We start from the raw sequence: 26,247 nt of genomic DNA on the forward strand, positions 1-26,247 counted from the left end.
CCACTGGTAACCACTAGTTTGTTCTCCGTATCAGGGAGTTTGTTCCTTTTTTTGTTGTTGTTACATCCATTAGTGTGTTGTATGTTTCAGATTCCGTATGTAAGGATATCATACAGCATTTATCTGTCTCTGTCTGACTTACTTCGCCAAGCATTGCGTTTTCTCTTGAGGGACGCAGCCCAGTGAAGAGAACGAACACACGCGGTGAAAGGAGTGAGGCCCCGGCAGAGGATCCAGCCCTGAGACTCCTGGCAGCTAGAGCTGCCCTTCTCGCCAGAGGGGCACTCGAGGCTTCCACCGTTTGGCCTCTTCCCACCCTCAGCTCTGTTCCTCGATGTCCCTTTGCAACGGGGTAACCCCTCAGGGCCGGGTGTCAGGACCATGGTGTTCTCCCAGAGTACGATGGGGGAAGAGGCAATGAGGTTGAAAGAGACTTTTTTTGTCTCTTTCACACGCTCCACTCCCACAGCCCATCCTTGGGTCTTTCCCTGGTGCCAATGAGACATCACATACACTCCCGGCAGATGCTGCCCACCTCCCTCTTCACAGGCAAGGCTTCCTGTCCTTCAGCCTGCAGGGCGCACATGGGTGTGGTGACACCTGGTGTCATGGTTCCCAGTGGAGCATCGTAACCCCAAGGCTTACCAGCTTTCAAGCTGAAGACCAGCGAACTCATTGGTAAATGAGTGTTAAATGTGTTTTGTGCCTACACCCAACATTTATTTCTATCTGCCATAAAGGGGCTGGAGAGTGTATGGGATAATCGAAATCTTAATTGGTTAATTGGTTTTAAATTCCCTCCCCATCAGGCCTTTTACACAAGCTATTAATTCTCCATTTTCCTCCTTTCATTTTCTCTTTCCAACCTCTGTTTGGGGAGCCATTCAACCATGACAGGACACAAGGCCAGCGGCCGGGGAAGGGGGAAGATGGGAGCCTGGACCCTCTGCAGGCTGGACCATGGGCTCCCGAACTGATAGGATCCCATCTCACAGGGGCGAGTCGGCTCACCACCCTTCACTCTGCTTGTAACTCAGGGGCAGACCTGCTCCGTGAGGCCCCTCCCCTCCATGGAGCGCACCCGCCAGGGCAGAAGTGCAGACAGTGTGACTTTGCTCCTGGGGTGGGAGAGGAGGAAGGAGCTGACTGTTGCCAAGGGAAACAAGGAGTCCTGTGTGAGTCTAGGATGTTCTCAGCCTCAGAACTGGCCGGGTGAGCTCTCAGACATGCAAACCCCCACAGGTGCAGAATGGAAAACAGAAGTGGCCCTGGGTGAGGCTGGAGCAGCGGGTTACCCACTTTGCATATGCTCCTAGGAGGCTAAAGTTAGGTTCTGGGTCAGCCAGGTGGAGGGGCTACATGCAGCTATTCCCCACCACCGAGCTGGGGGCTTGCATGTGACTTGGCTGGGACAGAGTCTGGCTTTCAGGGTCCTGGATTAGGCTCCAGGTCACCACTGTGTTGGGGGAAAGTGGGGGAAAGAGCACAGCTGCTTCCTTCTCCCCCAGGTCTGACCATCACAGATTTAAAATCTGCCTGAAATGGATAGAAGGATTGTCAAGTCTGGCCTAACCATCCCGACGCCGTCAGGTCTACCTCCCTCTCCACTCCTCTCCAGACCTGAAACATCACCAGGTCCCACAAGAGAGGCCCCAGCCTGGCACTGCTCATGGACTCCACCAGACCCGTTTCCGCTAACCTGTCTCCTACCGCATTGCTTGCTTCTGACCTCTGACCCAGTGATGGGCCTTCCTTTCTGTGGTCTGGCCTCCTCCCCTTACACCCCACGCTCAGCTTCTCTGGCCTTCAATTTTGCTTCCTTCCTTCCTCAGCCATGGTTTGCATTTCTTTAGCTGTGAGACTCCTTGAGCCGTGCAATCCCTCAGCTGTGCAGGACTCAGGAGACAGGTGTCAACCAAAGAGTCTAGGGGGCGAGCAGGTCTGCCCGTTGCGTGTGCCAAACGCAGACGCCTGCGCCCCGCAGTCTCGTCAGTGGCGCCCAGCAACCCCAGCCTCCGCTCAGCTGTGGGATCTGAGCAGACCCCTTGAGTGCAGGCCAGGAAACAAGGGCCCTGTCTGCTGTACCCCAGGGCACCCACGCTGTGCTAAAGGCATGGTCCCCCTCTGTGCCTTTGGAAGACTGCACCTTAGACAGAGGATTCTTTTTTGTAAGGGCTAGAGGCAGGGAGGAGAGGGTGGTGGTTTTAGGCAGGATGTGAGGCTTCCAGTGAGCTGCTTTGCATCACAGGTTGTCAGGGATGGATGGAGGCCCGTCTGTCCACAGCGGTCTCCGCGGCCCTGTGTGAGCATGGCAGGGAGGGGAGCAGCCGGGGTGGAGACCGAGGAGAGCTGAGAACCGCTGCCTGTCCCTACCTCGGGCAGCCGGCCAGCCCCACCGAGTGAGCACACATCCCCTTTTTTGGTCCTGGAGATGAAGGGCTGTTTTCTCGTCAGGAGAAAGTTACACATTCTAATGCTTCCAAAACCAAGAGGCTGGCTGTGACTGGATTCAGGTCACCGGGACAGCAGGTGAGCGAGAGGAGAGGCTGAAAAGGACGGTGGGTGACGTTCAAGAAGCTGTCGCCTCTAATCCCACCTGGACTCTTTTTTAACGTGTTGTTCCCAGCTCGCCGACGGCGTGGCCACCACCCGGCAGGCCACTGTGCTCGGCCTGCCGGGTGGTGCCCCGGTGACAAAACAGCACAGAAGGCTCTAATCACAAGGAGTTAAATATCTGATGGGGGGGGGGGGGGAATGGGACCCAGGAACACCCAGCGGGATCTGCCCGAACAAGCATGAGAATTATGTGAGGATAGACAGGAGCCGGGCAGCCATCACAGCACAGAGACAAGCACAACCACGGGGCCCCGAGATCAGCCTTGGAGGTTGATCCAGATTCCTCCCATCTGTTTCCAGCTCTCAAATATTGTTTCCAGGGGTTTATCCTGAAAGAGATGTTGGCTCCTCTGGGAATCATTTGGGAGCACCGTCCATCTAGAGACCAGCTACAATCATCAGGGGCCAGGTCCCTACAAAGCAAAGTCGCTCCGTGTAGATGGTGGACCAGGACCTGACAGAGGAGGACCAGGAGTAAGACTGCCTCAGAAACAGTAAAGTGACCGAGCCCATCAAACCTCCATGCTTAACGCAAGCCAGTCACATGACTGACCTCACACCTGAGGGACTGTTTCACTCGCCTGTCTGTTTCTTCCGTGTGGGAGGAAACAGGTGCCAAGAAAGGTAAATTATAAAAGGAAACTCCTGCCTTGTCCTGATTACCTGGGAACAAACACAGAGAAGGCTTCCTTCCTATAAAAGTTAAAGCTGTAGAGAGCGGAGCCAGGGGTTCTAACCTGGGCACCACTGGCGTTACGGCCTGGAGGGTGCTTTGTTATGGGGGCTGTCCTGTGCACTGTAGGCTGAGAAGCAACATCTCTGGTCTCTGCTGACTAGGCTCCACCTCCAGGTGTTACCATCAAACCTGTGTCATGACACTGTCAAATGTCCCCTGGAGGCAAAGTCGTCTACAGATGAGGGGCTGGGGTCCCTGGCTGCACCAGGGACACACCCTGCCACTTGCTTTAGAAAGGTCTTAACTTCCAAAACGGAAACAGAATCACAGGAGGCTCAGTGGAGATCACTGGGGTTCAGTGCAGCTCAAATTTGAATGACATGTGGGGGCCTCCTCAAGAAAAAAATGTTTGAGGATTTTTCAGTGTGGATGCAAATTACTTTTATAAGATTGTTAGTTAAATATGTACAAACATGAAACTGGGCGTATGTCTGCAGGCTTATAACTTCTACAACTATAAAATCAAAACAACATCATGATTTTGATAACCAAATAGCAAACCAATAAATCTCAAGCTAGCAGCATTAATTTAAGGAGACAGATGGCGTGATTCTGCAGAGTAAACTGCCCCTCACTTTGTCCTGGGCACCTAATCACTTCCTGAGGTTGGGCATCGTCCCCTGACTCAGATCTCACAGAACGTGGTCTCTTCAAACTCCCGTGAAAACTCTGGTTGTGAGCCTTGCATGAGGTCACCTGGCAAACGCAGGCTGTACTCATCAAGGTCACCCGTGTTTTCATCTGGCTGGCCTGAGACAATTGGAACAGCACATCTGGGCCCCAATGTGGTCATCATCACAGAGCAGTGCTGGCGCTGTCAGCTCTAAGGTGGACACACAGAGGACCCGGATAATGCGTGTGTTCTGTAGATTGTCATCAAAGTGAAAGGAATTTCTTATTTAAAAAAAAAAAAGTTCCCATAGAGAACGCCCAAGAATACACTAGGAGACTCTCAAGAGGAGTTCTAATCGGGTCTGATCCCTTTTACAGATGAGGATTGAGGCCCAGGGAACAGCGCGGGGAAACGGTCCTTGAGGGTCAGGGCTGGCTGGCAAGGAGCCTCTGCTCTGGCGGCTAGCGCTCTCCCCTCTCCTCCGGCTGTCTTTCCAGCTCCACGTTCTAGGAATCTCATGGGAAACTATGCATAAGATTTGGCTTATTGTTTTAAATGTTCATGAAACTGAACTGAATACTTAAAGCTTATCTTTCAAAGGAACTAAACTGAATTAGGGAGTTTCTTTTTGCAAATCTTGATCTCTTTCGTGCACGCATGTGCACGTGCATGTGTGAAATATAACATACGTACATAAAAGTGCATTAAACGTTCACATCCAGTTTAGTGAGAACTGTAAAGTGAAAACCCATGAAACCACAGCAGGGTCAAGAAATAAAACATTTCCGGTGCCCAGAAGTCTCGAGTGCTCTTTGTGATCACAATCCTTCCCTTCCTCTAGAAGAAACCACCATCCTGACCTTTATTATGATTTCCTTGCTTTCCTTTATAGCTCTCCCCTCTCTCCAAGCATCCCGAAGCAGACTTAGTTTTGCCGGTTCATAAGCTTTTTCATCAGTGGACACTTATTCTACGGATTCCTGTCCTGCTTCTTTTGCTCAGCTTCTTTTGCTCAGCGTTAATGTGTGTGAAATTCATCCCTGCTGTTACCAGTGGCTCTAATGCTCCCTTATCCTTTCTTTGTCGGGCAGACATTTGGGTTGTTTCCAGCTTGGGGCTATTATGCACAACGCTTCTCTAAACATTCTTGTATATATCCCGGTCCACAGGACGCACACGCATCCACCTCCAGGGCGTTTTCCCACAGCGGCATTTCTTCAGTTGAAAACAGGGTGTGTGAATCTTCAACTTCAGTCAGCAATGGCAGCTATTTTCCAAAACCACTGCTTCCACTGAAACGCCCACTAGCAGCATTTCCCACTCTCTGTCCTCATTAGTCCTTGTTATTGTCAAACTTTAAAATTGTAACTGGTTGCGTGGGTGTATGGTGATATCTCATTACAGGTTTAACTTGCATTTCCCTGAATACTAAAAAAATAAAAAAATTAAATAAAGCATCTCTTGCCACAGTTATTGGCTACATGAATTTCTTCTCATGTGACATCCCTGTCCAAGCCTTTTGCCATCTTCCTGTTGTCAGACTTTAAATTTCTTTTTAAATACATTTTTCTTTTCATCAAAATTTCATTTGACAGAAACATGTGCCCATTTTCCAAGGTACTTCTGTTTACCCGAAGACTGTATACGGTTAAAGGCAAAAACCTAAGATCTGTAAGCTTGGAACTAATTGTTTTTCTACTCCAAATCATTAAAAAGGTTAACAGTAGAGGTCCACAGAAAGTCACCAATCCAGATCTTTTTTCTGTCTCCATTTCCCAAATCTAACATCATTTCATTGAACTTTGCTCCCTCTTGTTTCCCTGTATTTTCAGAGAACAAACATACCCATATATTTATCACAGTCCTTTGTTGTGATCAAGCACAGACAAGGCCATTCATTACCCTATTCTATATTTCCCAGTGCTGTGTGTTGTATGCACTGTTACGAGTCAGCTAAATGTCAACAATAAAGTGGTGTCTCGATTATATACACGACAGCGCAGCTGAGATAATATTAAGTAAAATACACGGCTCTAACAGTTACGCATATCTAAGAAAAGAAACAGACAGCTCGCTCAAGCCTGAGCTCTAGTTTTGCTCACCTTATCTCCTTTAGACATTTGGGGATGAGCTCATTGGCAAAGCGTGACGCCCATATAATCTACCATTAAATAAATTATTCAGTAATCTATGATGTCCTCGTAACGTGAGAATCCCCTGTTAAAAAAATAAATAGCCGCACTGCTTTCAGAGGCATGTGCCTACTATATACAGTCTTTTCAGAAACTGCTTTGCTAGTGAACCTAGTGGGGACTCCCTGGTAACCTACAGATTTGATGTTTGTTGCAGGGTTTCTACGCAAGCCGCTCATTCCATGCATGTATGTGGGTGTGAGATGCAAACACATACGCTCAGAGGACCAGCGGAGAGAGCCCAAGCAGGTGAGAGCTATTTGTTAAACTGGCTCATTCTCCCCTCAACACTTTGGACACTCAAGTAGGGCCAAAGTAACTACGGGTCACCTGCAGATTCAATGACATGCATTCCTGACTGTCTCCCGGCCAAGGGGTCTCTACTTTTTTCAAAGTAAACATTTCAGCTGTCTGCTAAAAACATCAGTTTCACTCACAGACCGATAAAAGCTTGAACACTGAGCTTCTGCTCTTACGTTTCGTCTTCCCCCAGGGGCAAGGATGATGGCCTGAAAGCTGGGGTGGGACCTGGGCCGCATGGAGTTGAGGACCAAGGAGGCAGCTTGCACATCAGAGCTGGGCAGGTGGCCTAAATGAATTCTCACTCCTGAAGGGCTGGAAAAGAAATAGTCAGGTGTCTATTTTTCATAGTTTAATTTTTTGATTAGAAAAAATATTTTATGAATATGGAAATATAATTGGTATGTCGACAAAGCAATCCCCTTTACAATAGGCCCATGAAGGCTAGCATAGCCCATTAACTACACTATTCATGCAGCAGGTGTCATGTTAACTTTTGAGTTGACAGTCACTGAAAACATTTCAACAAAGTGCATCAAGTCATGTCTCAAAAGTAGACACTGATAGAATTCTCAGCATAATAAAAACTGTGTGCACTGATGAGTGAAATGAGATTATGTGAATACTAGCAGAAATTCGGTGGAATATATGAATTTTTCCAACACTTTACTCAGCTGTTTAATAGTAAAGAAGCTTCTGAAAAACAGTACATGAGACAGAGAAAGACAAATACTGTATGATATCACTTACATGTGGAATCTAAAAAATACAACAAATTAGTGAATATAACAAAAAAGAGGCAGACTCACAGATATAGAGAACAAACTAGTGGTTACCAGTAGGGAGAGGGACGGGAGGAGGGGCAGTATAAGAACAGGGGATTAGGAGGTACAACCAACTGTGTATAAAATAAGCCACAAAGATGTATCATACAATATGGGGAATTAGCCAATATTCTATAATAACTATAAATGGAATATAACCTTTAAAAACTGTAAATCACTAGATTGTACACCTATAACTTATATAATATTGTACAGCAACTATACATCAATTAAAAAAAAGTAAAAAACAAAATATTGTATTACAAAATAAAACAATACAGGAAAGCTGCACAAATCAGTTTACAATTAAAAGCTGAAATATAAAAATAGATTTAAAAACCTTAAACCACCACCATGAGATTTCACTACACGCCTATCAGAATGGCTAAAAGAAAAAGCAGTGACAGTAGCAGTTGCTGGCAAGGATGCACAGGAACTGAATCACTCACACGTCGCTGGTGGGAAACCAGTTGGTGGTCTCCTGTAAAACTAAACGGGCAATTACCACGTGACCCAGCAACTGCCCTCTTGGGCAATTATCCCAGAGAATGAACACTTATATTTTATCTTTATACAAAAACCTATATATATGGTATTCTTTTTTTTTTCCTCTTTCAGGGGGGTAATTAAGTTTATTTATTTTTTTTAATGGGGATACTGGGGATTGAACCCAGGACCTTTGCATGCTAAGCATGAGCTCTACCACTGAGCTATATACCCTCCCCCTAAAACCTGTATATATGAATGTTCACAGCAGCCTTACATAATAGCCCCAAACTGAAACAACCCAGATGTCCCTCACTGGGTAAATGGTTAAATTAACCATGGTACCTCCATTCCTTGGAATACTACCCAGCAACCAAAAGGAACAACTTATGGAAACATGCAAAAACTAGGATGGGTCTCAAGAGAATTAGGCTGAGAGGAAAAAGCCAATCCCAAAAGGATACATAGGGTACAATTTCCTTTATACAACATTCTTGACATGACAAAATTACAGCAATAGAGAACAGGTTGCCAGGGGTTAGGGCTGGGGAGTCGAGAAGGGAGCAGGAAGAAGATGGGTAGAGTTATGATAAAAAAATTTTTTTTCACCTATTGAGACTTTAGGAAGACATTCTGGCTTACACGTGAGTCAACTTGAATCTCATGCTAACTAAAATAGCCGGTTTGTGGCCTATCAAACAGACATTGTACACCTGCTTTAATTATTAAAAGAAAGGGCACATTGACCAGAAATAAAGAACGTCCATGCTGAAGACTAAATGCTCCTCTTCCCGAGATGCCAGTGCTGGTACTCCTTTCATGGTAAGACTTCCGTCCCAAGTGCCACGGCCATACTGTACGTGCTGTATATGTACGTGCTGGTCTGGTTTTTTTTTAAAACCTTGAGAAGTACATTCCTGACTTGTTTAATGTTCTTGGTTCTGACAAGATATAAAACAGTGCTGGAAACCATGCTTCTCCGGAGCAGTTTCTCAGAGTCATCTGGGAAGCGGGCTCCTGGGCTAGTCCACAGTTTGGCTCAAATAAAACTCATTTCTATTCTTATTTTTGATGATTTTCATTCTTGATTATTTTTGACAGTTTCACAAAGGCAGCACAAGAGATGGTGACTGATACACAAAACTCCACATGTGGTAAAAGAGCATAGAGCTAAATACACACACACACACACACACACACACACACACACACACACACACGACAAGGGAAATATGAGTAAGATCTGAGGACTATACCAATGTTAATATCCTGAGTGTGCTATTATACCATAGTTTTGCCAAGATGCTACCATGGGGAATACTGGGTAAAGAGCTCGTGGTATCTCCCTGTGTCATTTCTCACCGCTGCACATGAATCGACAACTACCTCAAAATAAAGTGTTTGACTAAATTTTAAAAATTAAATGCAATCTGGTATTCTCATGTTAGACATCTGTTAACCTTGTTGTAGCGAGAAAGAATTCCACTGTGAAGCAACAGAAAGACCAGTGGGGAAGCCTGGAGAAAGTTCAAAGTGGAGGACCAAGGCAGAGGCTAAAGTTATCCCTGCGCCTGTGTGCTCGTGAAGGGGAGGTAATAGCAGAGGTTATTTTGGGGGTGCCAGGGCGCGGAGGGGGCTATTGGCAATGGGGACCCTCTGTGTGCTAGTGAGGAGACTTTTAGAAGCAAAAGAGGGGGACAGATGGCAGCTTCTATGGGGCCCAAATTCCAACCAGGAGTTTAACTGCCGGGGCTCAAACATCCACCATTGGACAGAGCTAGAATTACTCTAGCTGCTGGAACCCAATCTTCTGTGTGTGTGTGATGGATTCCAACCACAGAGAACAGTGGATTATCTTTGGGTGGCAGTGAATGGGGCCACAGCTGTATTAGTCACCGCAGCTTCAATTGTGCTTCAGTTTGGTTACCAAACTGCAACTCCATTGCTACCCGCCTGGGTGAGTGTATCCTCTGTGAACCATGTGAAAAGGAGCTCCGGTTGGATTGAAAACTTGTCCTGAGTTTGTAATTACAATACGACCTTACTTATTCAGGTCTCAATTAACTCAGCTTTAGGATAATCCGAGGTGAAGGAAAATAAAGAGTCGACAAAGAAAGAAAAGAAATGGGTGAGTTAAGGCAGGCATTGGAGTCTGTTGCCGTAGACCTTGGGGGGGGCTCAAGGGAACCTTAAGTCCTGGGCTTACTCTGGGCCCCACCCACCCCAGAGCCAGATGTGAGTGGAACGGACTACCAATAACCTACTAACTGGTTGGAGCAGGGTTAGGAGTCCGGGAGATTAGTGAGAAAAACAAAACAAACTTAGTACTTAGTGTTCTGTTCAAGATTATAAACTTCAATACTGATTCCTTAACAGCAACTCACAGCCTGTACCTTACTGGTTCCTTAATCCCATTTCAGACAGCAAGTAAGTTCTACAGCGTTTGTTTCTTAATAGCTCTAGTTCTGAGTATCTGTCATCTTGGTCCATTTGCTGGCCTTTGGGTGCCGATTGTTGTCCTGTGTTTAAAAGACACCCAATGCACTTGATTCAGGCATATTAATGAACCAGGCATTTTCAGCATGAACAGTGGGGTCTGTTTTTCCCATTCTCTTGATGGCCTACCAGAGTAAACTAGATGACTTGGGGTAAATAATGGAAAAAAGATGAACTTTGGGGTCAGACAGATCTGCACCTGCTAACTCTGTGACCTCATCAAGTTATTTAACTTCTCTGAATCTGTATGGCAGAATGGTTAAAAGTACAGCCTTAAGGATCAGACTACATGATTTGAATCCTAGCCACCACTACATACTGGCTGGGTGTCCTTGAATAAATTACTGAGCTTCTTTAAACCTCAGTTTCTTCACCTGTCAAATACATGCGGCAGCTAGTTTACCTCCTTTCTTAGTAATAAACTCTTAATTTTTAGCTGCACACATGGCCTCCTAAATAAAGACCATATTTCTCAAGCTCTCATGTAGCTAGGTGTGGCTCTGTAACTATGGTTTGAAATATCATGTGCAATTTCTGGGAGGTGTACTTAAAAGGAAGGGTGTGTGCTTTTCTTCCTTCATCTTGTTTCCTGGAATGCAGATGTGATCGCTGGAGCTGAGCAGTCATCTCAAAACATGAAAATAGGGGCCACACTCTAGGACTGGCAGAGTTGAAAGCTAAAAGAAGCTGCTGTCCCTGAACAATTTGAAGTTATTTTTAAATTTTAATGTGAGAGAATACAACTTGTGTATTTAAGCCATTGTTAACTTATATTTTTGGTCACATGATCCTAACTGCTATAACAGAGATCAAAATAGCTACCAAGGAACATGAGTGAAAAAGGATCTTCAAAAAAATCTTTCCTCCATAACAGCAATGAGAAAACTTGCAAAAATGATCAGAATCAACTTTTTTCAAAACTCTGAAAATTAACAAAAGGCTTTTTGGTTAGCCTATGTAGTCAATAAAAATATAGATTTTTTTTTTTTTTCCAAGAAAAACCACTGGATCTCAGTAAGAACAAACAAGTTTGTGGCATTTTAACATGATCCCTCTCCAGTTCCACTGTGGCCTTGAAAACCAAAAGCTTCCAATACTGGTGAGAACCAGAAACCTGCCAGCCACTGGAGGGGGCACGTTTAAAACCCAATTCTCAGAGAATTGTCATTATTTGACCTGTCTCATTATTTTTCTGAACGACTTCACTAGCAAGATTATCTTTATTTGACCTAACTTGGAGCTTACTCAGTGTAAAAAGCCTTTTACCCTGGTGTGTTTGTTGACAACAATTAGAGGGAATTATTTAAATTTACAGCTGCCTAAAGTGGTGGGTAACAGTTGGGGCAAACAATAAGCTAACCAAAAAGTTTAAAAGGAAAAACAGTGGAATGAAATGTTTTTGAGGACTTTAGGAAAACCTTGACACATTCTTGGGAATCTACAAGAATATGTATGCATATGTATAGCTGTGAGCATGTTCAGGGAAGACCTGAGAAAGCCCTAAATTCTCAGCTCTCGCTGACCTTGAGGCTCTGAAAAGGAGGAAGTAAAGGCTAGGACAGTTGTCAACTGCCTGGCTTAGTCTTGAAGGTGTGCTTCAACACTCACACAAAGTCCTCAGCAAAGACTGGGAGATACATTAGTTCTGGGCATTTAAAGAAATTTCTGTGTAATTACTAACTGACCACTAAGCTAATTAAGCAGAGACTTTAATGGCCAACCTAACAAAGAAAACAGACTTAGTTCGGAAAAGCCACTGAACAAACAAACAATGACAAACAGCAGCAGCAAAACAAACCTGGGAAAGGTGGAAAAATCTGATTTCCAGAGTTGTCACATTATATTATTTAAAATATCTAATGTTCAATAAAATATCATCAGACAAATAAATAAGCAAGAAAGTACAGCCCATACATGGGGGGAAAAGCAATCAATAGAAACTGTCCCTGAAGAAGTCCAGACATTGGACTTACTAGACAAAGACTTTAAATCAACCTATTTTAAATACATTCAAAGAACTGAAAGAAGTCATGTCTCAAGAACTAAAGGAAAATATAAGAATTATATATTACCAGATAGAGAATATTAATAAAGAGATAGAAATTCCATATACATATAAAGAACCAAATAGAAATTCTGATGTTGAAATGGAAAATTCACTAGAGGAGATCAAAAGAAGATATGAGCAGGCAGAAGAGAGAATTAGCAAACTTGAAGATCGGTCAATTGAAGTTATCCAGTCCCAGGAACAGAAAGAAAAAAGAATGAAGAAAAAAGGATAGAACCTCAAAGACTTGTGTGGGACTCCATCAGGTGTAAACATATGCAGAATTGGAGTTAGACACAAATATGGAAAAGATATACCATGTAAATAGTAGCCAAAGAAAGCTGGAGTAACTATACTGATATCAGATAAAACATTACACAAATTAATTATACTATGTTATATTAATACATGGCAAAATTTTTGCTAGAGAAAAGAAGAAAATGTTATAATAAAATGGTCAATCTATCAAAAAAGATAAAACAGTTACAAACATATATGTACCTATGAACAGAGTCCCAAAATACATAAAGCAAAAATGACAGAATTGAAAGAAGAAATAGATAATTCAGCAATAATAGTTGGAAACTTCAATACCTCACTTTCAATAATAAATATAAAAATTACACAGAAGATCAACAAAAAAAGAAGAGAATTTGGAAAATTCACAAATATCTAGAAATTACACAACATATCAAAAAGAGAGAGAAAAACAAAGGAAATTAGAATAAAGACTTATATGAATGTAAATGAAAACACAACACGCTAAATCTTACGGGACACAGCAAAAACATGCATAGAGGAAATTTATAACTGTAAGTGCTTATATTTAAAAAGAAGAAAGATCCCAAATTAATAATGTATAATCTCCTACCTTTAGAAATTAGGAAGGTGGAACTTTGAGTCTTTGAAAATATTAAAAAATTGACAAGCCTTTAGCTCCACTGACCGGGAAAAAAGAGAGAAAGCTCAAATTATTAAAATCAGGGATGACAGGGATTACACTTGACTTTACAGAAATAAAATAATAATAAGGGGATACTATGAACAGGTGGACAAATCCCTAGAAAGATGCTATCAAAACTGAGCACATGGCACATAGTAGATACTCCATAAATGTTCATTTCTTTCCTGTTTTCCCCTGGACGAGTGTGACAGAATCACCCCTGTTCATCGGTCTGTGTTCCCTCTCTCATGTGTACTTAATCCTCATTATTTGTGAGTTCTGCATTTGCAAATTCACCTCCTTAACTAAACTTTATTTGCAACCCCCAAATCAGTCCTCATGTTGTTCTCATTCTCATTTATGGACTTGTGCTGAGTGGTAGAAAAAAATTGGAGTTGTCTGACGCACATGTTCCCAGCTGAGGTAAAACAAGCCGTCTTGTTTCAGTTCTTGGGGTATAAACATTGTATCCTTTGGGGGGGGTTGTTTAGTGATTTTTTTCCCCATATTTGTGTGCTTTTTATTGGCAATCTCGCTGTTTAAATGACTTCCAACTGTAATGCTGAAGTGCTGTCCAGTGTTCCTAAGCACATGAAGGCTGTGATGTGCCTTATGGAGGAAATACATGTATTTTTAATAAGCTTCATTCAGACATGAGTTATAGTGGTACTGGCCATAAGTTCAATGTAAATGAGTCAACCATGTGTATTAAATAAGATGTCTTTAAATTGATACACACATAAAATAAAGTTATTATTGATCAGTTGATAAAAATGTTGTATCCAGAGGCTTATAGGAACCTAACCTTGTATTTCCCCTTGGAGCAATGATTCAATATTTTCTATTTGCAACGACTTTATAGACTATAACTACCATAAATAACAAGAATCACCTGTTCATGTACCCTACTGTAATAGGTTAAAACACATGGCTACAATATCTACAGCTCCTCCCATCAAGAGACTATTGCCCTATACTTTGAATCTGGGATGGCCTTGTTACTAGCCTTGACCAAAAGAACGTGGCAGGAGTGCTGCGCAGTTCTGGAGCCTGGGTTGGAGATCTTGCAGCTTTTGCCTTTGTCCTCATGGACCACTGTCCTGAGGCTATCGTGTAAAGAAGTCAGCTGAGTCTACTGAGGCTGAGAAGCCACGTGAGGAACCGAGGCCCCCAGCCAACAGCCAGGACCAAAGCTAGACACATGTGTGAGGACATCGAGGACTTTTCAGCCCTGCTGATCCACCCAAGTACAGCTGTATGAGGAAACTCAAGCAAAACCAGCAAAGAAGTTGTCCATCCCACCCACAGAATCACAAAAATAACAAAGCATTATCGGAAATAAGTTTGGGGTGGTTTTTGTTGTTTGTTTTTGTTTTTACAGGCGCCAACATCTGATACACCTGCCTGCTCAGAGTTCGGTGTGGCCCTGGGTCTCGGTTTTGCAAATTAAGTATGACAATGTCACCTCCAGGTGGGAGCGTTTGTTCTTCCTTGCTTTTTCTCTGCTGTGGCAATTAGGAAAATGTGTGTTGGTAAGGAAGCGCCTTAAAATCGAAATGGAATGCTGAGTCAGCATGTGAAGACAGTTGATCTGGATAATTGCTCAGACCTCAGAAGTGGTCTGCACCATAAATAAACTTCTGCTTGCATAAATCCTAAGGTGGAAGGGCTGTTTGTTACTATAGCATATCTAGCTTATCCTGACCAATTGGCATAGCAGGACTGGAGATTTAAACAGACTTTTGCCATGCAAGGTATTTTTCCCAACTATCCAAGAATTTCTAGACCCACTTAGAAAAAGGAATTTCAGCTGATAAGTCAGCGCAAAGCTGGCACTAATTACAGGTACTAATCAGTCTCTTTGAATCCATTCATTCCATATACAGATGGTGTCCCTACCGGTTAATTGCACAGAAGACGTTGGTGTGAATCTAATAGTCGTTTGGAGAACAAGGAAGTGATCCTGAACCAGGTCAGTAGGTACAGCGTGCAGAGGCGAACAGAAAACTGGGCAGCTGACCTTGCTGTCTTTGCTGAGCTGTGTCCCATTGTCATAGTCAAGTTCACCTTACAGCTCAACTAGCTCGCAACAATTTTCTCATGTGTCAAGTAAAATGAGAAGTAAAATGTGCCCTGAAATCTAAATGGCTGATAAAAACAATGGTCCTTAAAAATAGATGTATTGTCATTTAAGACCTAGTCACCTTCCCTGTCTTTGATATGTTAATATACCACACATGCATATACGTACATATTGGATAAATATTTGCATCTTTATTTTTAAAAAATACACACCAAAACCTCTAATTATCACTATAGGTGGGGCCCTGCATGGAGGCAGACACTAGTTAAGTTTGCAAATTGTAGCACTGTTGTGGTCTGAATGTTTGTGTGCCTCCGAAATTCATACGTGGAATCCTAAAGCCCAGTGTGCCGGTATTGGAAGGTGGAGCCTTTGGGAGGTGATGAGGATCAGGTCAGAGGCCTCATAATGGGATTAGCGCCCTTTTAATAAAAGAGGCCCCAGAGAGATAACCTAGCCCCTTGTGCCATGTGAGGACACAACGAGAAGTCTGACCTGGGGACAGCTCAGTGGTAGAGCGCATGCTTAGTAAGCTCAAGGCCCTGGGTTCAATCCCCAGTGCCTCCAATTAAAAAAAAAAAAAAGAAAGAAAGAAAGTCTGACCTGGAAGATGGTCCTCACCTGTCCGTGCCAGCACCCTGATCTCAGGCTTCCAGCCCTTAAATTTCTGTTGTTTACATGCTGCCCGGCCTCTGGCATTTCACTATAGCAGCTGAATGGACTGAGACAAGCACCTGGTGGACTTCTGTGCAAAACACCCTGAGCGTAGCAGGGTGGGGCTGCATTAACAAGCAAGAAGGATCCTCACTGCTGAGAAGCAGACGTGGGCTTGTATCTGCCCATCACACACAGAGGCAGAAGGTGGATTTGCATGACAGGACAGGGCCAAGGACACTAAATAGTGCTTAACAAACTCTGGAAACATGCGGACTACCAGTGAACGCTGTGAGTCCACGCTGCCGTCAGTATTGTTGGCCTCTTGGGTTTGCTGTCAGTCAGCATTAGACTTTACACCACCGGCAGGGCCAGGTATTTCTGAGTTCCCTGATAACTTGTTTCACCAAGTGGTAATGACTCACTGCCTCTTCTGAAGAACAGTAATAGCTCCTTCGTATGGCTACAGCCCTGGCCTCCGTACTAGTATAACTCATCTTCCAGAACTGCTCGGCCCACAGTTTCCACTGATTCTGGCCAGAGCCATTGTCCTTCCCCAGCTGCCCCCTCTCCTGCAGTTCTGGATGTTGTGAGCCAAAGTTTGGGACACCAGCAAGGATTCAGCTTGAGCCAAACCAGAGGAAATGGGCTTGAATTTGAGTTAAAAGAGGAATGATTTGAACAGACATAAAAGAAGAATTCTTGATAAACACTTATCTCTCGATTTGGAAACAGGTGCCCTGATGAGTTAGGCCAGCCACAGACCCCCCGCTTCTGTGATGAAATCCTCCGTATGTGACCTGCACGTGGCTAAGCACAGTTGAGCTGCCTCTGCTTCCCCTCATGCCCACCCAGTCCCATCCCACTGCTGCCACCCCACTTCCCTTAACTCCAAAAGCTCCAACCAGTAACGAGTGTCTGACTGAAGCTCTCACGGGGAACAAAGGAAGGTGCACGCATATCACATAGCCACATTCCATCCACTTTAGTATCTCTGCTCTTTCTCTGAAGCTCCTCTGCCAACATTTTTCTGCCTCTCCAGCCCCTGCTCACTCTACTCCCACCCCTCAGATCCCCTCTCAGAATCCCATGTCCTTGCATAGTCCCCTGAGAAAAACAGAACCCAACAGAATGACATTCTGCACAATAAGAGACCTGTCGGTCTCCAGTCTGGCCATCATGCCTCTGGAGGTGGAGGGTAAGGCTCAGGTCTCCCCACCATGAGAAGAGCCCCCAAGGCCTCCCCTGAGCTCAAGGCAGGAGGCTGGCCGTGTGGTCTTGGGCCGTCCCCTCAGGGCTGCGTGGTTCTGCGACTTACTTGGTGAGTCAAAGCAGCTGTGTTACCAAGAGCACACGCCCCTGCCAGGGGCCGGACACTTTCCCCGGAGACAGAAGTACTTGTGAAAGTCAAGAATAAAGGGGGAAAGGACAGGTGGAAGTGACGCAGCAGTGTTGCACAGAAGATACTTAGAGGACACGATTTCTCATTTGCTCTGGTTTCAGACTGGCTGTTTCGGGTCTTGGTCAAATCACTCAGTTTTTTGGAACCTCTGCTTCCTCTACTGTAAAAATGGAGACGCCCTTCCTACCTCATAGGGGTTATTGGGAGGCTAAAATGAAACCATGCATAGGAAAGGGTGTTGAGGGGGGGAAAAAAAGGCTTAGCAGTGAAGCAAACAAGCCACCTGCATTTCTTCCCAGCCTGAAGAGTGACTGCAGGATACAGTCAGACCAGCTTTTCCCATGCAAGTTGTTATGGCTCCTGACATGTTGCTACTTGTGCAGGGCTTACTCATTGTTTCAAAAGAAAGCTCCTTTTATTGTGAAATTGTGAAATCATTGCCCTTGCAAATCATTACAGCTTAAAAGAGTAAGAACCCTGATGCGAACGTCAGAATTCTCCCTAATAGAGTGCCAAAGAGAGGTTATTCCAAGGGACAGATGACCTTGAAGGAGCAAATGGGGTTGGGGCCAGCACTGGAGAGATTCTTGCTAGGAACACAGCTGGAACCAAGCCCAAGAAGGCCTGAGAAAGAAGCCAGAATGTCTCAAGAGGGACGGTGGGTGGGGCTGCAGGAAGAGAGGGGAGTACTAACAAGAGCCTTAGAGAGCACACCAAAGTATTCAAAGTGCTTGTGCATCTGTTATTTCACTGACTTCGCAAAAGGACCTTCCATTGTATGTATTACGATGACTCTCATGAAATTGCGGCACCAGCTCAGAGAGGTCAAGTGACTTTCACGACGTCACACAGTAAGGAGTCGAGCATGGCAGAGCAATGAGATGGGGTGATTTGGGAAGTGAAGACATTTGAAATTTTTCCCCCACAACTTCTCCAGGACTTTCCTTTTCCCTGTCATATGCTGATAAAGACAGACGCCAGTCTCAAGAAAGAAGCTATAAATGGCATTTGGAGGTCTAGCAGGGACAGAGTTTCAGTGAAAAGGCAAACAAACAACAATAACAAACAAACAAACCCGCCTTTTTATTTTATCCCTAACTCCTTGTTTATCGCTGAATCAAATCCAGTTTATGAGTCTTCCCAGCCCCACCTGTCCTCTGGCTTCAGCAGCTGCTCTTAACAACCCTGGGTGAATGTGGGGCTCTGTATGTTTTTTACGGATCTGATGCCAGGCCCAATGTGAACGAATGAAATGTGGAGCCCAGGGTCCAGCTTCCCAGTGACTGCCTGGAGGAGGCAGGTAGTGTGGTCAGAACTGTGGGGGAATTAACATGCCATGGAGAGAATTTGACCAGAGAAAGACGGGATCCAGGAGATAAAGTCCTTTTTCTTCCTCTCCTCCCCTGAAGTGTGGTGGATTCCCTTGGCCTGCCTAGAAGACATCCTGTGTGACCAAGCTGAAGGCTGCATCTTCTTGTGACACAGCAGCTGGCTTTTCATGCCCCACCTGGCCCGTCCTTCCTTCCTTCCTGGCCTCACCTCCCTTTCCCCTCACTTTTGCTGCAGGACCTCCAAATTAAGCGCCAACCCACAAACTCTCTAGGGAGTTAAGACAAGTACCCCCCTGACCCCCATCCCTGTTTCCTACCTGTGAGTCCATAGTCCCCACGAGGTCTCGACTGCAGGCCCAGGGCCCCGTCTCCGGGTGAAGCCTCTCTCCAGGAAGAGGACCAGCAGCATTTACAGGGCTGCCATTCTGGGCGGAGCCCTAAACCGGGTGCCTGGGATGAGCATAAAGGCAGCAGGAGGCAAATTTCCCAGGTGAGTTTTTCCTGGTAAAATGGTTTTCTCAGGCCCAAGGGGACCACCCACAAAGATACAGCCTTTGTTAATACAAAAGGGACAAGTCTAAGAAAAGAGCCAATTAGAATCTCTAAATCTAGGGAGCCATTTATATCCAGGAATGAGCCATGTCTGTCAAATGACATTAAGTCTCCCACTGCTTCATAGCAAACGAAGAAGAAAAATAACCTTCACACTTGTATGTGACAATCCATTGTGTACATTTAGAAAAAAAAAGCCCCAGGGTCACAACGCCCATGGAGTCGAGGCATTTTTTAAATCCCCCAGAAGAGGAAGGTTCTGGAAACGTCAGGTGCAGCTGTTATCATTGAGTTTGGGAAGCGAAAGACAGCCCTTTGGGATCAGCCGTGGTTTCCACTCTCCGCCCCCGTCCAGGAATCTGTCACACTTGGCATTTGGTAACTTTATCAGGCAGGGCCATGGAGAGGCCGTGTTTGAGGCCAGGGCACAGCTGTAACCTGAACATCCCACAGAGCGGCCCTGGCTTGTCCCCAGAGGGAAAGCTGCTGTCAGGGGAGCAGAGCCAGCTGGAGCCGGACGGAGGAGACATGGCCCAGGCCCCCTCTCATCGTGTGTGAGCGCCCCACGTCCTGCTGGAAAGGGGGTGCTGGCCTGGACACAGGCGGGAGAGCGCCCGGCCCCTCCCACCCGTCTTCCTCTGCCCCTGGAGTCTGTCTCCTCCTCTTCCTCTCTCTGGCGGTGCCTTTGCCTGGTCGCCCTGGCATCTCTCACACATGATGCAGGCTCCACACTGACCTCCTGACCTCCAGCTTCGCCTCCCTCTCATCCAGGTCCAACATCAATGCATCAGAATCGTGAGGGTGGAGGTGAGGGTGAGACAGGTGCAGGAGTTTAAAATGCAGCTTCTCAAGCCCCTCCCTGGCCTAGTGAATGACGTTATCCAGGCAGGGCCCAGGAGTTTGTATTTTTAACAAGTGTTCCAGGAGATTCTGCTGCAGGCTAAATCACCCTGTCCTTGGCTGCCAGTCTAATCTTATTTAAACACAGATTTGGTCATTGCACCTGCTTGGTTTAGGCACTGGGGTCGGGGATGGGAGGAGGTAAGTGTGTCTAGAAATGCCAGGTGAACTGGTGGGATCAGCCCACCTACAGTCTCCTTACCCGAGGGACCGAGGTGCTGCCCAGCCTGGGAAAGAACTCATCCTAAGAGAGGAGGCAAGACAACCTTGACTGTGAGGATTGCAGGCCTCAGAGAAGGTTGAGGAAAGGTTAGTGTTTGACACCAAATCGATGCCTAGCTAGGACCTACGGACTGGCACCTAAGGAGAGGGGGAGCTGGAAGCAAAAGCTGGAAATACCATTGCACTAAACTTTGTAACACACACACACACACACACACACACACACACACGCACGGCACAGTAGAACTTTTTCGAGGCCCCTTCAGAAGGGCATTTCTCCCACTTCACCCCAGGGTGATCCTAGCCCCGTGAGGACTCCCTGCGTGCTGGCTGGAGAATGCGGAGACGGCTTGAATGGGCAGCAATGCCCGCAAAGAGACGCCAGGCCTCCTGCTTTAAAATGAAGGTTCTTTCCCCTTCTCTCCTCAATGTCTAACCTCTACTTATTGAGTTTTTTTTTTAATTAAAGTATAGTTGATTTACAGTGTTGTGTTGATTTCTGGTGTACAGCAAAAATAATTATACATACATATATTCTTTTTCAGATTCTTTTCCATTATAGGTTATTGCAAGGTATGGAGTATAGTTCCCTGTGCTCTGCAGTAGGACCTTGCTGTCTTTCTAGTCTACATATAGCAGTACCTACCATTTTAAATTCATCATCCTCTTCCCCAGACAAGCACCCTGACTTCTAGTCATTCTAAACTTCCCCTCCACCCGCTGCGTGGAGTTAAGCTGCAACTTCTATGGTAGGTCAGACAAGTGGTGATTGAGGAAGCTAAACTCTTATCCGAAAAACTGAGAGCTGGGGGTTAATTTAAGGCAAGAGAGAAGCTACAAAAACCTGTGTAAATACTTAGCATTCACACATTAAAGTAACGAGGGCATCACACAGAATAAAGACAATAGATGTGATATTTTGCTCATTTTTTATTAGTTTCCATTAGAATTTGTAGAAAAATGTCAGGATCTTCTTTCCCTATATTTTCAAGGAAATCCTTGTGAATTAATTTTGCTTTACCTCCTATGCTATACACACTAAGGTACTGCCTTGTTTTGTTTCTTTATTTAAAAAACATTCTGATTTTTTAAAACTCAGAATTGCCAGCTGTTAGCTGTGGGACTGTTCATAGGTCCCCCAGCGGCCGTGTCACCTGGGGAATTGAGTAACTTGGATGTTTGGACCAAAAACACGCAGTTGTCCCCTTGCCAGGGTCACAGAGTCCTCTCTGCTTGAGATCTTTGGGCCAAAGCTCATGCGTCTCTTGGATCCCACCCACGCTCAAGGCCAAGGTCGATCTCCCCCTCTTTTTTTCCCCTCCACTCCTCCCTGGCCATCTGCTTTCTGTCTCTAACCTCCATGTGTTTGTTAGAACTCCTTCAGCTAACAGCTCTGGAATCAGAGGAAGAGCTGCAGGAAGCCTGGCGGCCCTGGGACCTCAGGGCAGGCAGCTGCGGCCTTGATGCTGCCCCGCCCCCTTTCTCTGGCTCCTCCACGTGGCAGAGGTTGCAGCTCAGTACCAAAGAGAGGAGGGCATCTGTCCTTCTAACTTCCACAGAAACACCAGGCCCCCAGGGGGGCACAGACCCCCTCCTGCACTCACCTCCGAAGGAAGAAGACAGATGCTATGATTGGTCACTGTGTTTACTCACCTCCTTACTCTCAGCCTCCTGTAACCCAGGCTCCATGGAGTAACGGTTGAAAAATGGAAATTGATCTTATCACTCCCCTACTTAGGATTCTCCAACCACTTCCCATTCCAATTAGAAGAGAATCCAAGTGGGGAGGGCATAGCTCAGCGGTAGAGCACGTGCTTAGCATGCATGAGGTGCTGGGTTCAGTCCCCAGTACCTCCATTTAAAAAAAAGAAAGAAGCCAACAAAATCAAATTAGAGGTATAATTTATGTATAATAGAATTCACTCTTTAAAAAAAAGAAGAGAATCCAAGAGTTTGGCCTAGAAGACCACAGGATCTGGCCTGGGTAACTTCTCCACCCGCATCTTCCACTCTCTCCCCTTCTCCAGTTCAGCTACATCTGGTACCTTCTTGCTCATCTCACACTCCTCCCTGCCCCGGGGCCCTGGTACTTGCTCTGTCGGCAGTGCTCTCCCCTGGAGCTCCCCGGCCCACTCCTTCCCTGCTAAGATGTCACAACCTCACGGAGACCTTCCCTAATCACCTGTTTAAACAGCCCTCCTGTCCCTCCATCACACTCAATCCCCTTACCTTGCTTGATTCTCATCACAGCACAAATCGCCATCTGCATCTCCTCCCACAATTATTTATCTACTTGTTTACGACCGTCTCCTCTGACCAGAACATCAGCTTTAGAGGTCAGGGACCTGTTCTCCTTGTAAATGGGTGTGACCCCAACCCAGCCCAGCACCTGGCACATAATTAGTGCTCAAAAAACGCTTACTCTGGACCAGAGAATCCAGACCTGGAGGTGAGGAGGCTTAGGAAGGCTGGGCCGTGGCAGTGACACACCTGCTCCCGGCACCTGGATGTGGGAGATCAGCAGACAGAGGGCTCCGACAGGTGAGCAGCGCTTCCTGGCGGAAGTGGGGGTGTTGGGTGTCCTCCTCTGCCATCTTTTCCAGTCTCCTTGTCCCCTTCCAGTTTCCATCTGATTCCCGTTCTCTGCTTTTCTCAGATCCCTTCTCATTCAAACCTGCTTCCTCAAGTTTTTCGTTAACGCCTATCCCATAGATTAGATGACACCAACGCTTTATTTACAGCGGAGAAAGCTGCTAGGTGTCAACCTGCCTTCTGATACACAGAGACAGTTTCCTTAGCTGGCGTCAAATTTGGAAGCATTTTCCTTTTTAGCTGTTCAGAAGCCTGGTACAGTTAGCAGTTAGATGAATTCGCCATTAAAAATCTTATAAAATGATACAACATAACTATATCGTTCCTTTGTTAAGCAGCTCTCAAACCATGTGAAATGGGAGGGTCAAAGGGAGATAAGCTGTCCCTGAGAAGCGTAACCAGCTTTCTTTTGCGTCTGAATTCATGTCTGTCCGCAGTATGATGAACTTCACAAAATCGCCCTTCCACGGGACCAGATTCTTAATTAAATGAGTGCCAGTGCAGTTCTCGGATAAATAAAATGAGCGTTTCCACATGAATTAGATATGCCAACTTGTTAATAGCCTCCCTGAGGTTTTGTTACAGAATCATCACTGTTTTTGTCATCGTTCAAGCATAACACATACCACATTCCAATCTGGAAATGAGAATGTTCTCCCGGCAGTCAGGTTCCCAAGTGAAGACTGGAGAGGCCATAAGACAGTTTTCCCCCTCATTCCTATTATAATCCATGACAATAACAATGCATGGTTAAAAAAAAATACCTCATATTGTTTTACTTGAATGAAACCCACTGAATTCAGATCAGTTGGAAGATGAAGCTGGTCTGAGCCTATTAAAATTAGAAAATTTACAACATTAAAAAAAATTACTAGGCAATAAACCTCCTAAAGGCAGAGAGCATATGGGACCTATCTTTGTATCCCTAGTATTTAGCTGGTTAATTTGGGCAGGGCCCTTGGCCTCTTCGCTAGCTACCTCAGTTTCCTCATCTGTAAAATGGCCATAATACTAGTACCCAACACTTCTTAGGCTTGTAGTGAGGGCTAAATGCTGGGAAAGCACTCAACCAATGACCTAGCAGGTAGTGAACACCTGAAAGATATTACCTGTTGTTGTTAGACTGGATGAGGAGGAAATGCAATTTGCTGCCTTTCAGCAATGCAGGAGGCCTCCTTCAAAGAATGGATGACTCATTTACAGTTCACAACACTCTTTAAGTGCCAACAATCATGGTGCTAAAATCCTTTAAAGAATTGATTTTTTTTTTAATTGAGGTACCATTGATTTACAACACTCTGTTAGTTTCAGGTGTACAGCAAAGTGATTCAGTTATACACACACACATACACACACACACATACACATATATATATATTTTTTTCCAATCCTTTTCCATTTTAGGTTATTACCAGGTATTGAACATAGTTTCCTGTGCTAGACAAGGAGCTGATTTCTTAATGAAACCTAACATTCCCCTTGCACTCTTGCTTGTCCTCAATTTTCTTAATAAATCTTGTCTTTTAAATAGCATAGAAGAAAGGGTCAGCCCAGCCTGACCGTGAACACTGACCCACGCTGTGAGTTAGCGGCATCTCAAAGAATGCAGCTGTGCTGTGTTTTAAATTCACAGAGCAACAAACAGAATTTTGCTACACATAACCCACATTTGCATTTGAGATAGAGCCTGGGTGTAGTCTCAGCTCAGCGTCGGTCTCCTTTCTCTCCTGGCCACCTCCCCTGCCTTAAACGCCCTTATTTAACATTATTTCCATCTTGGAACAGAGTCTTTGAATTCATTAAAGGGACCTGCAGTGTCCACTTCATTTTTCGTAACTTATTTCTTTAGAAAGTCCCCATAATTTTGACTGGAAGCTTAGCTAGGCATTGCATTATTTTGGCGACTCATTTCTTAGCTCCAAATAACTGCTAGCTATAGCAGGGTGAGAATTCAACAGAGCTTTCAGGGACTGAGCTAGACAGGACACACTCAGGGCGCCTCGAACATCCGTGGGGCCTAGAAGAAGAGACCGAGAGCAGCCCACAGTCCTCGTGCAGGAGACCTCCCCTCGCCCCTCCACTCCAGCCAGGCAACCTCTGCCCAGAAAGTGCCTCTATCTAATTGTTTCCTTAAGTTTCTCAGAGCAACACAAGGCTGGGAAGTCCAGTTCAAATGTAGACTTCCTGGCCTCCTCGGAACTCTGCACTAGAACGCGGTGCCCCAGGTAGACGGTCCTGGTGCCCCGTCTGCAGTCCAGCCCCCTTTCCTTCCAGCAGGTCCGGTGCCAGGAAAGCTCTCCCATGGGGCACGTGGACACCCAGCTCTGTGTCCAAGCCAACCCCCTGCAGGACTCTCCTTGGCCATTTCAGGGACTGGCAAAACAGTCTATCCAGGAAAGACAGGCCTGTAAAGGGGGCTGTGTGGCCCTGAGTACCTGGAGAATATTCTGGAAGGGAGGAAGTGGGCTTATTCCATGAGAGTGCTGCGCCAGGACCAGGACCCCCTCGCCTGGATCTAAAGGAGGAGCTTTCTTCTCAGTGAAGAGACAGTTCTGAACCCACAGTGGGTATTGGAGAAAGGCGTTCAGCCAAATACGAGTGGGTTGTTCCGAATACCATGGTGTATACCACGGTGCACGTCACAGAACTCCAGGTGAGGTCAAAGAGGCAGACGAGCTTGGGTGCGGTCTCAAATGAAGTCGGGGAACGTCGGTCCATCATGTTTTTCATGAGAATTTGTGATGACTTTTTTATTTTATGTCATCGTCAGTCGCCTCATGCATTTTCTTAGACATCTTTTCTCTTTCAGTTTTGTCTGGAAAACCACCCTGGCAAGACCTGTTCTGCGCCCATGTCACTTCTGCCTGGCCCTCCAGGAGGAGACAGCCCCTGAAAGGCCACCGCTCCTGCTCCTTGCCGCCACCACGTGGGCTCACGTGGGCTCGGAAGCGTCCGGGTGAGCTCTGCCCCATCCAAGGGCCAAGAAGGTTTCAAGAGTTTCAGAAGCAAGACGTTTTGTCTGAAACAGGCTGCTCTGGACTGTGTCTACATGACACAGGGTGCCTTCCAAGTCTGGCCCACAGTCGTCCCCTCTGTCACTTGCTTGGTGTTATGACAACTAACAAATCAGAGCAGGAGCACTCACTTTCTCTGTCTATTTTGAAAATGTGGTACTGGGATGGCCTCATGGTGACCTCCAAGGCTCTGTGGAGCTGTCCTGCAGGTGCTTGTCTTCCCCGTGGACCAGAGCCTGTCCTT

The 26,247-nt window shown here is 45.7% G+C and overlaps 1 long non-coding RNA gene across 2 annotated transcripts; it reads right to left on the reverse strand.

Annotated features, from left to right (window-relative positions):
- Window positions 1-3,236: 3,236 nt before the first annotated feature.
- On the reverse strand, window positions 3,237-20,294 carry LOC116658634. 2 transcript variants are annotated; one of them, XR_004313856.1, is made up of 4 exons: window positions 20,012-20,294; window positions 19,041-19,173; window positions 15,958-18,824; window positions 3,237-6,772 (listed from the first exon to the last, which is right to left on the reverse strand). It is a non-coding gene; the product is annotated as an uncharacterized LOC116658634 (long non-coding RNA). The 2 variants fall into 2 exon arrangements; XR_004313857.1 differs by lacking the exon at window positions 15,958-18,824.
- Between the last annotated feature and the right edge of the window lie 5,953 nt (window positions 20,295-26,247).

This window comes from Camelus ferus, chromosome 21 (genome assembly GCF_009834535.1).
Source record: "Camelus ferus isolate YT-003-E chromosome 21, BCGSAC_Cfer_1.0, whole genome shotgun sequence".
NCBI lineage: Eukaryota > Metazoa > Chordata > Mammalia > Artiodactyla > Camelidae > Camelus > Camelus ferus.